The following is a 19276-nucleotide window of genomic DNA, read 5'->3' on the forward strand; positions in this document are numbered from 1 at the left end:
AACCTTTAGCCCAGTGTACATGTCAGTTCAGATTTGTTATTTATTATTTGTTATTGACATGAATTTCATTTACATATTTGCATTTCAGGACTGGCTTGAACTGTATTGCTGCCAGCTGTATCTGACAGAAGACAGAAGCCTAGCAGGTCAGTCACAATTATTGAACCTAGTTAATTGTAAATTAATTTATTTCAGAATTGTGACTTCCTGCCAAAGATGCCTCTGTGAAGACCATCTTCATTCACAAGGACTTCAGATGACAGAGATTGTTTTTTGTAGATAAATACTTAACGTGATTTATACATTTTGTTGTATTATTTATAGTTTTTACATGTATTTACTATGCTTATATAGATTTGTTCTTTACTATGCTTATATAGATGTTTTCATCCCTGAGGACCAGGAGGAGGAGAGGCAGATTTGGACTGAGAACCACTCACCAGAACAACATGGGGTGGCATTTGGCCTGCTGACTAAAACTAGCAGGTACAAGTCCTGTCCTGGAGGATAAACAAAACATACTTAATCCAGATCCTCCTCTCATATCCCAACATTTATTTCATATTTAGCCCAAAACCAGTCTTCTCCAGGAAACTCCATCAACACCGGTAGATTTTGGACACAGGAACAAACAAGCTGCCTTTTTTATTCTATGAACAGTATACATATACATACACAACTTTTTGAATGTCTTACAGAACACACTTTTTTAAAATAGGTTCTGAGTGTCCAAACCAGCAGACGAAGGAGGAGAGTGGAGAGACCCGTCTTGTGTGCAGGTGAGATTATATGGTGTAGTGGGTCTACAGTAACCTTTAGCCCAGTGTACATGTCAGTTCAGATTTGTTATTTATTATTTGTTATTGACATGAGTTTAATTTACATATCTGCATTTCAGGACTGGCTTGAACTTTATTGCTGCCAGCTGTATCTGACAGAAGACAGAAGCCTAGCAGGTCAGTCACATTCACATGATCACTTATTATAAACATGGGAACAATGATAGAAATTCTGCACAGACCAGATGTACAGTAAGTCTATTATCAGTATTCAGTATTTGGTTCAATATATGAAATCTTTCTCTGCCGTTATTATTGAACTTGGTTAATTGTAAATTAATTTATTGCAGATTGGTGACCTCCTGCCACAGATGCCTTTGTGAAGACTGTCTTCAACCCCAAGGACTTCAGATGAGAGATTGTTTTGTAGATAAATACTTAACGTGATTTGTACATTTTGTTGTATTATTTATAGTTTTTACATGTATTTTCTATTCTTATATAGATTTGTTCTTGTTCTTATACTATAGTTTTCAATTTTATACATTTTGTATGTTGGTTATATGTGGACGTATAAATTAATTTTGTATAGCACTTCTGTCTTGCCTGCTCTTTTTGTATTATTTATAGTTTTTGCATGTATCTACTATGCTTATATATTATTAGTTCTTATACTATAGTTTTCAATAATGTATATTAATTTTCTATGTTGGTTATATGTGCACGTATAAATTAACTTTATTAAAAACCTCTGTTTTGCGTGCTCTTCAAGTGATGGTGTGGGTTTTCTCTGGGTTTTCCAGTTTCCATCCCACAAATAAAAAACTTGCCTTAGGTGAATTGGCGAACCAAAACTTGTGAAAGCAGATTTATTAAACAGCCAAACACCTTTAAATGACACACCCAATAAACTAATAAATTAAACAATACCTCAGAGCCTATTAGAATAATGTTGGTATCAAAATTAAGATTATTGCATATCAGCATGTGTGTTTCTGAGTCAAAGAAAACATGGAACGCAGTAGATAATGAAACATTTCATGGACTGATTTATTCACCTGGAATGAGTTGTGGCAGCTGCAAACCACAATCAATCCATAATACAATGTATTGACCATAACCTGCACCAAAATATTGATATAAAAGGAAATATATTAAAGAGAAATGCAGTGGGTTAATTAATTAATTAATTGAACAACTGCTGATTTATAATTATGACCAGGCCCAGGGGGCTAACCTGTTCTCAAATCACAAAAGAAATACTGACAGTTCACATTTTATTATGTAACCATGATAAAATAATGTCCACACTGGCCCTGGACAGTTAAGCTGCATCACTTGCACTATGACTTTTGCACCATTATCAGTGCACAGTGTCACACCAATGTTGTTTTCAGAATATTTCGGCATATACTGTGTTTTAAAATGAAATATGTGTGCCTTTTAAACGCTGCAGCCTTAAATTACATTTTAAATCAGTATAATAAATTTAAATAAGTAGTGGCCTAGCGGGTAAGGAAGCGGACCTGTAATCGGGAGGTTGCCAGTTGCGAATTGCCAAGGTGCCACTGAGCAAAACACGGTCCCCGCACACTGCCATGGGCGCCTGTCATGGCTGCCCACTGCTCACTAAGGGTGATGGGTTAAAGCAGAGGACACATTTTGTTGTGTGCTGTGCTGTTTTTCACAATGATAATCACTTTCCATTCACTTAAATTGCCTACATCAAGTAAACGGTCGGTTCTTCAAGTTATGGGCGTGAGAGTATTTGTGGGTACATGATCAGATTATGTTGCAAACACAAAGTCACCAACATTTAAATACAATTGTGGATTTCCTGGAGGGTTGCAATCATTCACTGTTGGTTTTAGCAGAAACAGCATCATGTTTATTGGCCAATTATGTTAGCACACACACACTCACACACGCAGGGAATTTTTTTGTCTCTCATGCAACACAGTACAATATAGAGCAATGTATACAATGTATGCAAAATATACAATCGGGATGTTATTTACAGACGTGCACAAAATACAGATTATAAACAAGACAACACAGTATACATGAAGTGCAAGTACGAGGCTTAGACCAAACAGAAGGTGGACATGGAACACGCTTTGTAGGTTAACAGGTTATGAGGGTGATGGTGCCAGAGGGAAGAAGCCGTTCCTGTGTCAGATAACTCTGGTGTGCAGACTTCTACATCATCAGCTAGAGGGAAGAAGTTCCAGGGTGTGAGGGGTGAGGAGATGAAAGGGATTTTTTTTGCCATTGTGATACACAGCAAGCTCAGCACATGGTGTACACAACAAAATTATGCATTTAACCCATCTCCTCTTGAGCCATGAAGCTATGAAGCAGTGTGTGGGGGTGGCGCCTTGACGGTTCAGGATTTATTTTTTTTTGTGGAAGAAGTCAACATATAGAGGAGGGACAAGGGAAAGAAAACAAAAAAAAAAAAAGAAAGATAGAGAATTAACACGATACCTGCTTTAGCAAACAAAAAAGGTGCCACCATACAGAAGCCCCAGTGGGCCACGGCAGAGGACCTGTAGACCAGCAACCCAGAGACCCAAGGTCCCCCACACCCCACCAGGGACCCAACAGAGCCAGGAGGGCCCAGACCTGCCAAGTAACCCCCAGGGAAAGAGTCAAGCATACTTTCCCACCCTCATACACACATATGCAGATATTCACACATTCACCCAACATGGAGACACACAAAAATAAACGCTCACACTCCCCATACTTAATCTACTCTCCCAGCTCCAGGGACCACCACCCCAAGAGGGGCAGTTTACCCTAGACCCAGGAAATGGTCTCCCCTCACCCTGGGGTGGAGACAAGTCCATCTGGTCCCTGCAGACCCTGACCGGGCGGCCAGCTTGTCCTCTCAGCCCCCAGCCCTAGTCTGCGAATGGAGTGTGAAACCGCCCCTGCATCCCCTCAGCTGCTCAAATGTGGTATTGTTGTTCTAAAATGCTTTTAAAATAAGGGAGGGGTGTGGAGCTGACAACCCTCTACCAAACCACAGTTTGTGTCACCTCGGCCCCTCCCTAGAACCCTCAATGTCTTGGTGCAATTAAAATTTAGAAGTGGGCACTGGCTCCAGAGGAAAGTCTGAATTAACAGCCCGCCCTGTGGATGCCACCCCCAAGGTCTTATATGTATGTATCATGACAGAGTCCATAATGAGAAGGTCTAAGTTGTGATGAAGTGCAGGTTGCCATGTGGGGACAGAAGAGGAATACGTCCCCTGCACCCCAGAAGCACACCTGCACCTCAAGGCCCTATGTGTGACGGAGCAGGAGGGGGAGGCATTTAGGGACGTGGAGGAAAGTCGCAAAGCACCTACCAAAGAGTCAGCGTTGACACCCTGAAATCCACCATGGGCAGGGAGCTTATGCCCATTCAGCCACCGGCACGACTGCCACAGCAGCGCAGCATGCAACCACCATGCAACCCCCCTTTGAGAGCCCCATCCCAGCCAGGACCACAGCCCCAAGCCCACCAGGAAACTCACCACAGTAAACCCCCAGATGGCCCAAGTCCGTATACTGCATCACGTCAAAGGACAAAACCAAGACCCCCACCCCCACTATGCAATGGAGTTTATCAAAGGAGCCCAGACAGATTGGACCTGATGTGGCAGCAGAAGCTGCGTCAAGACTAATATCGTCCAGCAAATGATCTCTATACTGGTTGCTATTCAGATTATTTTTATTTTTCCAGTTCATGAGGACAGTTTTCTTAGCAATGCATAAAGCAGTGAAAGCCATGTGGAGTGCATTCATTTCCATTCTGACACCTTCTTTAAAAAATAAATAAATAAATAAAAAAGGGGCAGTGGTGGCCTAGAGGTTAAGGAAGCAGCCCCGTAATCAGAAGGTTGCTGGTTCGAATCCCGATCTGCCAAGGTACCACTGAGGTGCCACTGAGCAAAGCACCGTCCCCACACACTGCTCACCAGGCGCCTGAAATGGCTGCCCACTGCTCACTCAGGGTGATGGGTTAAATGCAGAGGACAAATTTCACTGTGTGCACTGTGTGCTGTGCTGCTGTGTATCACATGTGACAATCACTTCTAGGACACCCAACAAGAGGACTGAAGTTGAGGCTGGAATGGTGGACAGAGATAAAGAGCATGGATGTAATTGTCTGGTTTTCCCCTTGACAGTGTGAGCAGTTGTTAGTAGACGTAAAACCCATCCAGAACATCCTTTGGCCTGAATAGTGCACTCAAAGAAGAATTTGGTATTACTTATGTATTGGTATTTCTAGTCAAATTAAATGTTTTTAAACAGTAAGACCGGTTTGTGAATTCTGGAGAAAATGTAACACATCATCCGCATAAAGGCCGACTATATGTTCCACATTCCTGCCTCGTGCCCCTCTTGAGACAGAAGCTGGACGATGTTTGGTCATTTGTCCCGACACATGCTGACATGAACAATGTAATACTTAAAAAAAATTGAGTGTCCAAGACCAAACTTATGTAACACAGCAAATAGAAGTTTCCAATCAACTTTATCAATTTCTTTTTACTTTTTCTATTGATGATTTTGTTTAGATCTAGATCATTTAGATTTACACAATTTACACAAAGCAAAACACAAAATACAACAATACACTCACACCTCAAATGTTTACAATATATAAAGCATATGAAGTAAAAATGAGCAGAAGATGGCCTAGTGGCTAAGGAAGCAGCCCTGTAATCAGAAGGTTGCCGAGCTGCCAATATTCCACTGAGGTGTCACTGAGCAAAGCACCGTCCTCACACACTGTTCCCCGAGTGCCTGTCAACCTTTCCAGAATCCTAATCCTAAATCTCATACAAATCTCACGCAAATCTCACAAATTAATGCGTTATTCACAGTAGAACACAGAAAACATGTCACATGTTAATAAAAGATAAACTCAAAAAAGTGTAGCAGTGTGTAACCTGGTCTATTCTTTTATCAGCTTATCAACATCTGGGAACTGAAGATATCAGTTTCTGGAGTTCCATTTAGTATCTTCGAAGTATCTTTTTTGTTTTCTTAATGCTCCAAATGTTTTCAGTTGGTGAAAGGTCAGAATCTTTCTTTTTCATTTATTCTATTAGGCGTTATGATGATCACCAGAAACATAAAATTATGTGATAAAAGTAACACTGGCTGTAACACCATATCAGTACTGGAATATGTTATATGCTGTTGAAATATGTTATATGCTGCTATTCTTTGCTGTATCATCTAGACACCTTTGTAATTGAATTGAAAGTGAAGTGATTGTCATTGTGATACACAGCACAGCTCACGGTGCACACAACGAAATGTGTCCTCTGCTTTTAACCTATCCCCGTTACTGAGCGTTGGGCAGCCATGTCAGTCTAGTCTTACATTGACGGTTTATTATGTGGACTTTTTGTTCTGTAAAATATCACCCTTCTGAAACCACCCTTTGCCTTCAAAAGAGCATGCATTTGTCAATTCGTTTGCTTGTATCCAATTTTTGAAGGAACTTGGTACATTGTTCCAAGCATCTTGAAGAATTAACTACAATTAATTTGACCCACGCCTGAACGCTACTCTGTCCCGCTGCTGTTTTGTTTTTTGGTAGCGCAGCCGAGGCGCGAACCCCGGTCCCCACTCAAGTCCCCTTCACTTTTCCCATTCATTTTTAATGGAAGTGCTTCACTAGTACGGGTGTAATATATTTCTGGCCACTACGAGTTTTGGCGCTGTTGCGACTGAGTTTGAAAATTTTTTGTTCCGGACAGCAGGTTTAATTTAACTTGTGCGCAGGGTTTTTGTGTGTTTTTCGGTGGTTTCGTTTAAGTGTGACACAAGTGCACACGCGTGCAATCCGTCAGCCCCTTTCATCAAATCATTCTTCCTCGTTTTCCCCCACATTCACTTTACTTTGCAGCAGCGGGGACGCAGTGCCCCCTGGCGGCTGCATTAAGCGCGTCGCGTCACCTCGCTACTTCTAACAAGAGCTGCCCCGACTCGCGCGCCTCTGTGTCACCGTTACACACCAGCAGGTGGCAGCTATGGAGCTACATTTATTGCTTTTTTATTCAAACAAAAATACAACACTCACAAAATATTTTTATCACATTGCAAGTGCTTAATATTATTATACTATATAACTCTATGGATTAAAATACATTCTCCTTTACAATCAGTATTGGCTTTAATTGTGGAACTTAATTATCAAGATTTGCATTACACAACAATATTTGTCATTTTTATCTCCAGGTACATTTTCTTTGAGCGTGGTAGTTTAAGAATGACAAGGTTTTATTAGGCTTTTTGATAAGGATCTACCTAGCCAATAAGATAATGACACCGACGGTGGCAATTAGCCAAATGAGCAAAAATCACTGACAAATACAAATCAGACAAGCATCTGCTGGGCTCTGTGATATATATAAATACCTTCCTGCAAATGCACCTGTCATGCTCCCAGTAGCCCACATAAGAGACTATGATCACTTCCTCTATACAGTGTGGTGCAGTGTTTTATAACGTGCCATTTTCACCCCCTTTTAATGTTCTGAGCACTGGGATCATTTCAGCAAGTTGTTTTGTGCAAAAACGTATTCATGGAATAATAGCCCTGTTAAAGTATCTATTCAATCTATTTTATTTTTGATTCTGAAATTCTGCACTGTCACACAAAGCTTCAAGCAACTCCTCATGATGGCAACTAAAAGACATGCATATAAATGTGCCGTCCAAAAGATGAGGACTCTGCAGTGGGGTTTACTTGCTGCACAGCAGGAAGAACGGCAGCCCACAGGGGGAATGGTAATTCTGCTACAGTGAATTCAGACTCTGAATCCACATTTTCACATTCCCACTTGTAGACATGTTCTGTTTGCTGGATCTCTGGTGGAGATCAAATTAATTGTATAGCATAGTATGTATGCTTTTTTATTATTACATTTGGTCATTTATGGAACACACCTCTGACAGATCAGAATCTGGCACAGGTACTTATTAACAAGAACAAGTTTAAAATGGCAAGTCGATGAACAGACAAAGCCAATCTGCCAGTTTAGTCAGGATGTTAAAGTGAGCATTCATAAAGCTTATTACGATCAGTTGCTATGATTTTATAACTCATTTCAATACTGAAAAGTCTTCCGAATATAGTGAAATGTTTTGACACACATGAACATGTGAAAAGCTTCACTAATGCTATAGGAACATTTAACACACTGTTAAAGTTTAGTGCTGACGCATTTATTTGTTACATAAGAATCAGTTTCACATGTATGTGTGAGCGTTTCATGTGTGTTAGTGTAAGTTCATTTCACCTGTATCTGTATGAGTGTTTCATAAATGTGTGTGTGAGTTTTTAGTAGAGTAAATGCACGCATGTCAGTTTCATATATGAATGTGTATGTGTTATTACAAAAGTTCCTAAACAGTCCCTCATACTTTTTGTCATTGTGATACACAGCATAACACAGCACATGGTGCACACAATGAAATTTGCCCTCTGAATTTAACCTATCACCAAGGTGCCCGGGTTGCTGTGTGTGGGGACGGTTCCTTGATCAAGGGGACCTCAGTGGCACCTTGGCGGTTCGGGATTTGAACCCACAACCCTTCGGTTACAGGTTCGATTCCTTACCCGCTGGTCCTTTTTCACTATAATATAATGTAAATGAGTTTATTTTATTTTATTGTTGTTTCTTAGTGATTTATATGTGTAGGCTCAGAAGACTGTGCTGGTGGTCTAATCTTGCTTATTGGTTCAGATACAATGATTCTCTTTTCTTAATGACAACACATAATTTAAAAAAAATGGCAGTAATTAAGCAAGTAAATTACAGCTTTACCATACCATCCATATACATGGTACACAGTGAGACAACATATCAACCTCCTGGACCATAGATGCAACATAGAACACAACAGAACAGCAATAGACAGACAAATCAACAGTAATTGTAAATTACAGTTATCCTATATTTTTATAAATATATCTAAATTCAAAATTACATCACTAAAACAATACAAAAAGAGACTGCAAATGTACTGAAGAGAATAGTGCAACAAGTAAAAACATGAAGTGCAGTGGCAATGTGTGTGATAGTTTAGTTGTGTCACGAACATAAAGCGAGACAGGACAGTGAGCATCTGTACACGGAAATGAAAATCCCGGTGCAAAGAAGTGCAAGGAGGCTGGAAAATTTCCATGACATGAATCTGCGAGTGTTGGGGTCAGCCGAAGCTACAACATCAATGGATGATGACGCTTGTGAAAGCAAGGAATGAGACGTCAGGGAGGCAGGACAGGTAAACGGGCAAGGGTAGGAATAATCTTACTTGCAGGTTTGAGCAGAGCTCGGTTGTTGATTCCTAACAAAGGCATTCAATGACTGAGCAACAGGAGTTGCGTTGCCTTGTCCTTTTAAAGGACTTTGTTTCTGTGGTGCTCCCAGTTCCTGTGTCGGCTGGTCCTAGTCTGCAGGCTTCTAGATTATCTTCCAGAGGGCAGCAGGTCAAAAATTCTGTGTCCAGGGAAAATGTAGAAGACTGGACTTCTTCTGTTGTCTTAGGAAGTACATCCTCTGCTGGACCTTTTTGTGGATGGAGGAGATGTTGGTGTCCCACTTCAGGTCCTGGGAGGTGGTGGTACCCAGGATGTTTAAGTTCTCCTCAGAAGAAACTGGGCTATCTGTCCTTCATACCTCCCACCTTTGATGCACTCCAATTTGCCTACAGGGCTAAAAGGTCTACAGAGGATTCTGTAGCTGTTGCTCACCATGCTACCCTGTCCCACCTAGAGCCCCAGAGGAGCTATGCATGGCTCCTCTTTATAGACTTTAGCTCTGCTTTTAACACCATCTTTCCTCACAGATTGCCCAAGAAATCACTGGCTGTTCTTTACCCTTTCTGAACAAACTGGTCATACACTTGATCTTGTACTGGTTCAAATATAGCAGACATAGTCACATTTTCACAATCTGAAATAGTCTCAGATAATTTCCATATAGCTTTTAAAATATGTCTTAGACACAATAAAATGACATTACATCAATTTACAGTGTTTTTTCCATGCCTGAGTCTGGATGTCTAAGGAATACGATGGACGGCGAAGGAAGAACACAGTTTATTGTGCAACAAAAAACACTGGGGATGTCCAAAAACACAGAGAACACTCCACTCGGTCCAAGACCGTCTGGGCAGCCCACACGCTCTTAGCGCGTATCTCTCCTCATTAATAGACAACAACAAAAATAATCCCAGATTCCTGTTTAACACAATAGCCAAGATAACAGGAATAAGACAGAAACTAATACTATCACTCAATATCATCATAGTAGCAAGTTTTTTTTGTGTGAAGTTTTTCATTTTCTTCAGAAGGTTCAACTTTAGGGTCCCATTGAGAAATACTGTATATGATTACGGGCTATATAAGAAATAAATGTTGTTGTTGTAGCTCTCGCTGCCTCAAGAGAGCACAAAATATCATAAAGGACTCCTCACATCCTGATCATGACCTGTTCCAGCTGTTGCCATCAGAGCATTAAAATCAGGACAAACTGACTAAACAACAGCTTTTACCCTGTTGCCATCAGGGCACTTAATGACATTTAATCCATCTTTCCACCTCCAGCTATATCTCTTTTTTCATTTGCTATAAGGTTTCTCATGTGCAATAAGGTTTCTACCTCACCCTTTAGTTTAAAATGTATATTTTTTATTCTATTAGTATATGTCTTCTTTTAAGCTAGAATTTTTTCTACACAGTATTTAAAATACCTCTCTGGCTCAGGTTTTATTGTGGTTGTTACAATGACAATAAAGATATTCTAATTCTAATAGTTAGAGGGAGCAGTGTTGACTGACGTCTCCTAAAGTCCACTGTCCACTGTTGCTCCAGGTTCTGCTGACTTCACCAGAGTGCTAGATTCCTGTTGGTATGCAGATTCGTCACCAACCTGAGTCCAATGATGCTGGTGTCATCTGCAAACTTCAGAAGTTTTACTGCAGAGTTCCTGCAGTCATTGTAGGGGCAGGACACATTATTGAGGGACATCTCCCCCAGCCTTACTTTCTGTCAGGAAGGTGGTGATCCGCCAAGGTGCCACTGAGGTCCCACTGAGCAAAGCACCGTCCCCTCACACTGCTCCCCGGGCGCCTGTCATGGCTGCCCACTGCTCACTAAGGGTGATGAGTTAAATGCAGAGGACACATTTCACTGTGTGCACCGTGTGCTGTGCTGCTGTGTATCACAATGACAATCACTTCACTTTACAACAACATGTAGGAGTGCTTGTGAGTAGATATGTTGGATATTTCAAACAGGACACACAAGACAAGATGTGCAGGAATGTGCAAAAAGAGCAGAGATGAGCAAAATGAGTTGAGAGGAAGTGTATTGTTGTTGAGTTTATCATTTTTTGTGATGGCATTGCATTGAGAGCATTGAGAGCTCTGACTGCTTAGGGGAAGAATCTCTTGCAGTGTCTGGCGGTTACAGTTCTGATGCTGCAGAACCATCTGGCAGACTGTAGGAGGGAGAACAGGATATGTGAGGGGTGGTGAGAGTCCACCAGTTGTAATGACGTTAAATTCCAATTCCTCTTCTTTGCCACCTTCTGTTCCTTCATGTTGCAAAGTTATGCAGCGGTGCCATGTACATTATGCTTGGTATTAGTTGCTGGATTCATCAACAAGGATGTGTGCTATGCAAAGATCGGCTAATTAATGAGACCCGCTGTTTTTAAGTTTAAGATTTCTACAAACAAATATAATATGATATACCATATTATATATATGTGGTAAAGTTTTACCTTTGTACCTACTTGTGTATACAAACTGATGATTTGTAGATTTAATTAACTTCATTGGACAAGTAAAGTGTGCATAGAATCTGGATTACAACGATATTTTACTGAATAAAATATGTAACAGAAAAACACAGTATATTATTTGCACATCCTCAAACTTCATCTTTCTGACAACTGTATTCAGATCATTTTGAGAAATTTAATGAGAAACTGTGCAAAAGTTCCTCTTCCATCCCAAATAATAAGTGAAAACAGCAAGATAGGCATCATCTGTACAGATGTCCACCAATCACCATTACAGCCTTATTATATGTAGTTTCAGGTCAATTCATTGTTTTCATTGAATCGATTAAGGGAATAAACTTTTGACGAAAGTCAAATTGTGAGATTGTAGTAGGGTTAACAAAAAGCATGTGTTCCTGTTACTCACCAGCTGGATCCCATTGTGTTCCATCATGTTCCTGATTGCCTTGATGACAACAGGTGGAGCTGTGGACATCTTCTTAGGTACTGAGTAATTGAGGCTGTGAACATATTTAAGCCTTTCATTGGACTTGCTTTCTTATTGTCTTGTGTGGCTTGGTGGTTGTGGTCCGCTACAGGATCGCAGTGAATGAAGAATGCGGTGGCGCGCAGTGTTGTGGTTTTTAGTGACTTTGACTTTAAATTCATTAATCTGTTATGGCTCTTTTTTGTTTTCGGGGGAAAAGGTAAGGCATAAAAATGTCTCATGCTCCTAAGATGGTGAATGTGGTTTGCTGTTTATTCCATTTGAAAACTGTGAATAATAGAATATAGTCTACATTATATTGCATTATTTCTCTTAATGAAGCAGTTATTTAACCTTGTAAATTTGTAGCCTGTCCTTGACCTACATCCCCTGTAGTAATGATTTGTTGTACTAAAGGTGGGCCCAGATTTAGTCTTTTTAGGTGCTTTTGTTGTATTTAGCATTATAGCTCAATGACCTGACTCCTGACCAAGTTACTTCTTCCTGAGGTCTTGAGCTTAAACTTACCAACACCGCAAGACCTCTTACTGTGTTTATATTTATACACTTTAATTCAGCGGGTCGTCCGTTCACGAAGAGGATCCTTTGACTTATTACAGTCGGATGAACCAGGTTTGGCAGGTGAGGCTGACCTTGTTTCCTAGAGGAGGCTCTTTACTACCTCCTCTGTTACTATGATTCAATGCTCATCACACCCCTCTCCAACCACCAAAAGCATGGAACACCTTGGCCAGTGCTAAGCTGCGGCAGACAGGATCATCTGTTCACTGTAGTGGTGACTCAATGATGCTCCGGGTTAAGGGGTCTGATGCTCCCCACTTCATGGTGGAACGAGGTGAGCGTCTACAATGTCAAATATTTGCATTTCTGTAGTTTGACTGGGATCTGAGCTTGTTGCTGTGTCAAGGTGGTGAGCAACCAGTACAGCTTTCCCACTTGCCTGCCCACTGTGGCTTTTCCATGAAGAGGTCTCGTCGGGATGTGGTGTTTCTTGCCCCATATGATGGCTGTCATGTTTACCAGCAGGTAGTGTTTGTGAGTTTTAGGGGATGTGACCTGGGATCCTAAGGCAAATTCTAAATGACGTTGTCTCTAGGCTGGGCGTTACGTGCTTCCACTCCAGATATGGGGAACCCCTTTTAAAATGTCCTGTCCTATTGCTTCTCAACCAACTGTTTCATGCCTTCCTTCTGGAATGGTGGTTAAACTTGGGAGGATCACCGCAGCTGATTTGCGTCTGAAATGTAAGCGTATTTAAATATTAGTCATGGCAAGTTATCCTACCCTAGTTTATACTAAACTGGCTCCTGTGAATGTGACCATAATGTAATCCACAACTATATTGTACTACATATTTTCAGCAAATGGGCAATTGATGCCCTTGTCTGTGCCTGGTCCTTGTGGCTTTTCATCTGAGACTCAGCCAGATGGGTTTGTCCTCATTGCGCCGTTCAATGGACCATGCATGGTGAAAAATGTAGGCTCACTTTATATCATTTTATGTAAGTTTGGGTTAACTATAAATGGGTCAGTGGCGGCCTGGCGGATAAGGAAGCAGACTCGTAATTAGAATTTTGCAGGTTTGAATCCTGAACCGCCAAGGTGCCACTACGCAAAGTACAGTCCACCCCACATTGCTCTCCTGGTGCCTTTCATGGCTGCCCACTGCTCAACAAGGGTGATCTTGGTTGCTTGTCACAATGACAATTGCTTAACTGATTCCCTTTTTTGTATTGTAACAGGGTGCTGAATGGTTCCTGACGCTGACTTTGAATAACCGAGAACTGACCTTCTCTTGCCCATCAACGGCAACAGGATTGGGCAATAATACAGCTTCTCTATCTACCACCACCCCAACACCTTCCACTACTACTTCCACAACTACACCTCCTGCCCGAAATCCCATGTATCCTCCCTATCAACCTTGGCCCTACCCAGTTTATAATCCATATTATAATTGGCAATATCCTGTATGGAATCTCCCAGCACCAGGAAAACCCACGGTAACACCCACCACTACTACCACTGCTGCGACGTCCCCTACAACCACAACAGCCACACCTCTCCCTCAGAACCCTGCATACCCTGCTTATCCTCCCTACCAGCCTTTGCCCTACCCTGTCTATTATCCACAAAACTGGTGGCATCATAGGTGGCATCCTAGATTGCATCCTCGGTGGAATCCTATGTGGAGTGGCCCGAATGTTCCCAAACCTGTTGTAGGACCCACTACCACAACGACCACCACCACAAGTTCTACAAAATCCCCTCCAACTATGCCTGCAGCTCAGCAACCCATGTATCCTCCCATGCCTGTGTACCCTCCCTATCTAATACCTCCTTACTATGGCTATGGACCCAATTTGCCAATAGTTTCAGGTCCTGTCCCTTCTACCGTGGCCCCAACAACAGCAAGTACAGCTGCTCCTCAGGCCCCTCCTTATGATCCCTACCCAATACCATATTATCCATATGGCTTCGGTCCTGCTGGGTGGTTTTATGCACAATCCACCACTGCAGCACCAGCCCAAACTACAGTGCCCTCAGCTACAACCACTACAGGCCCTACAACTGCACCTCAAAATCAAATATATCCTGGCAAAATGCCCCCCCAAATTCCATTTCCCCCTTACATTTGGCCTCCTTTTGTGCCATGGCCTCAGCCTCCAACTGCTGCTCTTACCACTGCAGCTCCTGCCGTCACCCTTCCAGCCACTTCAGCTGCTCCACAGAATCCACCCCTGCTGATGCCGTATCAGAATCCTTCAGCCCCAATCCAGCAATCAGGGATTTTACCATCACAGAACTGTGCAATACTTCAAAAGCTTTTTGGCCAGTAAGTCATTAGGGACTGGTGGGTGTACAAATATTTATTTTTAAATATTCTTGTACTAAATGATTACTTTTTAAAAAAATTTTCCCCCATCCAGGTACCCCTGTGTTCTGGCCTCCAGTGCAGTTAAGGGTTGATTTTTCTTATAAATAAAGTTTCATTGACTAAAACTTTGACTTGGTTTCATTTAATTTTATCAAAGCCAACTCTGTACTCTTGCTCAAGAACATTTGACCAATTGCTAAACTTTTAATCTTCTAGAAAGGTCAGTCCACAATTTAAAGTAGTTAAACTGTTTTATCTTCAGCCATTTAGGTTTGACTGGTTCCATTTAAAATCCTTAAACCAGGTCTGTTTACATGAGCAGGGACTCTTTCATTTAGTAGCAACATAAATATGGAAACCTTAAACAGTCAGCTGTAATTTAAATTTCCAATCACCAGCATGGCTAGTTTTGACTGGCTTTACAATTTTTGGAGTAGGGGTGTGTATATGGTAATTTGTCAATTTTGATCACAGGACTAACACAAGAAGTTAATGTGCCACTTAATTCCGGACATGAACAATTAGAGGGAGGGGAAATGCCATAAACGTTTTAGTGGTCATTTTAATAAATTGAAACTACAGCTCAAGCTTTGAATCAGGCCATGAAAAAGCACAGACTAGGCTAGAAAACCCATCACATGACCACGGTATGACCACAATCAGGGATTTTATGACCACATTCATATGCACTGTTTCATTTGGGAGTTTGCTCTTACATTTAAAACCGTTGTATTCTGCATTATCTATTTTTTTTTTATTTATTCCCCCCCCCCCCCCCCCCCCCCCCATTGGACATTTGAGTCATCCCATTTAAGATTACATCTGTTTTAAGAATTAACTGGGGTAATTCAGTCAATGTCTGAGTAATAGCATAATTACATGAGTCCAGTCAACATATAATAAACAGACTCTGCAGTCTTTTGGGTTTCATTGTCAAATCTGGTTCTTACTGGTTAGCAGAGGTGGAAAGAGTACTGAACATTTTTAATTAAGTAAAATTATCCTTGGTTAAAAGTAAAAGTACCTAAAAAATCTACTTGAGTAAAATAAAAAAAATTACTTAATTTAACAAGTTGCTTTAATTCTATTTGATGTAAAATCCAATAAAGCACTAGACATTTTTATTTAATGGCATTTATTTAATGTGCCTATAACTTTTAGGCAGTATAATGTGTAAACTATGTTCAGACCACCCCATAAAACCGTTTTAAGCACAGTTGGCCACAAAAGTACCAAATTCAATTAAAAAATTGAAAATAAAGCAAAAAACCAAAGAATCCACAACCGTGAATGTTCAACACTTCCTTATTAACAAACTGTGCTTTTTGTTCTTTCTATAGCAAACATAAATATATAAGTTGTCTTTACAGGGAGTGCAGAATTATTAGGCAAATGAGTATTTTGTCCACATCATCCTCTTCATGCATGTTGTCTTACTCCAAGCTGTAAAGGCTTGAAAGCCTACTACCAATTAAGCATATTAGGTGATGTGCATCTCTGTAATGAGAAGGGGTGTGGTCTAATGAGATCAACACCCTATATCAGGTGTGCATAATTATTAGGCAACTTCCTTTCCGTTGGCAAAATGGGTCAAAAGAAGAACTTGACAGGCTCAGAAAAGTAAAAAATAGTGAGAGATCTTGCAGAGGGATGCAGCACTCTTAAAATTGCAAAGCTTCTGAAGCGTGATCATCGAACAATCAAGCGGTTCATTCAAAATAGTCAACAGGGTCGCAAGAAGCGTGTGGAAAAACCAAGGTGCAAAATAACTGCCCATGAACTGAGAAAAGTCAAGCGTGCAGCTGCCAAGATGCCACTTGCCACCAGTTTGGCCATATTTCAGAGCTGCAACATCACTGGAGTGCCCAAAAGCACAAGGTGTGCAATACTCAGAGACATGGCCAAGGTAAGAAAGGCTGAAAGACGACCACCACTGAACAAGACACACAAGCTGAAACGTCAAGACTGGGCCAAGAAATATCTCAAGACGCCAGCAAGGTGGAGGTGGAGTACTGGTTTGGGCTGGTATCATCAAAGATGAGCTTGTGAGGCCTTTTCGGGTTGAGGATGGAGTCAAGCTCAACTCCCAGTCCTACTGCCAGTTTCTGGAAGGCACCTTCAAGCAGTGGTACAGGAAGAAGTCTGCATCCTTCAAGAAAAACATGATTTTCATGCAGGACAATGCTCCATCACACGCATCCAAGTACTCCACAGCGTGGCTGGCAAGAAAGGGTATAAAAGAAGAAAAACGAATGACATGGCCTCCTTGTTCACCTGATCTGAACCCCATTGAGAACCTGTGGTCCATCATCAAATGTGAGCTTTACAAGGAGGGAAAACAGTACACCTCTCTGAACAGTGTCTGGGAGGCTGTGGTTGCTGCTGCACGCAATGTTGATGGTGAACAGATCAAAACACTGACAGAATCCATGGATGGCAGGCTTTTGAGTGTCCTTGCAAAGAAAGGTGTCTATATTGGTCGCTGATTTGTTTTTGAATGTCAGAAATGTATATTTGTGAATGTGGAGATGTTATATTGGTTTCACTGGTAAAAATAAATAATTGAAATGGGTATATATTTGTTTTTTGTTAAGTTGCCTAATAATTATGCACAGTAATAGTCACCTGCACACACAGATATCCCTCTAAAATAGCTAAAAATTAAAACAAACTAAAAACTACTTCCCCACAGAATACTACATTATTAGACTGTAAAACTTTTGTTTAGTTTGAGCAATGTAATGTATGGAATACACAGGCAAAAAGCATATACATGGCATCCGGAAAGTATTCACAACACATTACGTTTTCCACATTTCGTTATGTTACAGCCTTATTCCAAAATTGTTTAAATTAATTTTTTTACTTCAGGTCCCTCCTATTTTCCCTGATCATCCTTGAGATGTTTCTGCAGCTTAATTGGAGTCCATCTGTGGGGGAAAAAAAACCCACTTGATTTTATATTTAAAGTGAAGTGATTGCCATTGTGATACACAGCAGCACACAGTGCTTTTAACCCATCACTCTTAGTGAACAGGGGCAGCCATGACAGGCACCCGGGGAGCATTGTGTGGGAACGGTGCTTTGCTCAGTGGCACCTTGGCGGATCGGGATTCGAACCGGCAACCTTCTGATTAAGGGGCCACTTCCTTAACCGCTAGGCCACCACTGCCCCACAAATGCACAAGCCAGCAAGGAGTCAAACCTAGAATCTTCTGATCCGTAGATGCATGCTCCATTGCGCCACCGGCCCTGCTTTTACATGATTTGCAAGGACACACAATGGTCTAGATAAGGTCCCACAGTTGACAATTCATGTAAGCACAAACTAAGCATGTAGTCAGTAGATCTTAGAGACAGGATTGTCTCCAGGCACAAATCTGGGGAAGGTTACAGAGACATTTCTGCTGCTTTGAAGTGTCACTCTGGTTTGAGGAAGGAGATCTGGAATGATGGCTGGACATGTCGAGGAAGAAGGACATATATGCACAATTTCACAAAACGGATTTAATACATGGTGAACAGGACAGGAGAGACTTTATCAAACAATGACCCAACGCCGAAAAGACACAAACTGTTTCTCTGCTGCAGGACCTGGGAGACTATTCAGGATAGAGGGAAAGATGACTTCAGCAATGTACAGAGACATCCTGGATGAAAACCTGCTCCAGAGTGCTCTTGAATTCAAACTGAGCTGACAGGAACAACCCTAAGCACCACAGCCAAGATATCAAAGAAGTGGCTTCAGGACAACTCTGTGAATGTCCTTGAGTGGCCCAGCCAGAGCTCAGACTTGAATCCGATCGAACATCTTTAAAATGTCTGAGCACCAACACTTCCCATCCTTCAGAGGTGCTGCACAGAGGAATGGGCCAAAGCTGTAATTGTTGCCAAAGGTGCATCGACAAAGTATTGTGCAAAAGCTGTGAATACAGGTTTTTTTTTTTTATAAATTAGCGCAAGTAAACTTTTTCCACATTGTCATTATGGGGTGTAAATGTTATTCATTACTTTCCACCTCTGCTGGTTAGTCATGGTCCTATAAAACTATGCAAATGCAATGTGACACTTTCTATCTACATTAGCAACAAAAATGCATTGAAGTGTTGAATGTTCAGTCCTGCAGCACAAAATGGCAATGACATTATTAGGGCTTGAAAATGCTCTAGAAATGCTACAATTAAATTGAAGAAAAATGCGAGCTTTTGAAACCTCTCACCGTAGTGCCATCTAGTGGATAGAAGATGCTCTGTCGTTCCAACCCCTTTTTCACCAGCATATCAAACATCAGAAAACTTTGTTAATAATAA

General features: G+C 41.2%; 1 long non-coding RNA gene across 2 annotated transcripts; it reads left to right on the forward strand.

Moving 5' to 3' along the window:
• Positions 1–439: 439 nt before the first annotated feature.
• Positions 440–1344, forward strand: LOC114801321 (uncharacterized). Of its 2 annotated transcripts, XR_003751484.1 has the most exons (5): positions 444–486; positions 570–608; positions 719–779; positions 899–956; positions 1130–1344. It is a non-coding gene; the product is annotated as an uncharacterized LOC114801321 (long non-coding RNA). The 2 variants fall into 2 exon arrangements; XR_003751483.1 differs by having other exon boundaries at positions 440–486; positions 570–779.
• Positions 1345–19276: the final 17932 nt, after the last annotated feature.

This window comes from Denticeps clupeoides, chromosome 12 (genome assembly GCF_900700375.1).
Source record: "Denticeps clupeoides chromosome 12, fDenClu1.1, whole genome shotgun sequence".
Lineage (NCBI taxonomy): Eukaryota > Metazoa > Chordata > Actinopteri > Clupeiformes > Denticipitidae > Denticeps > Denticeps clupeoides.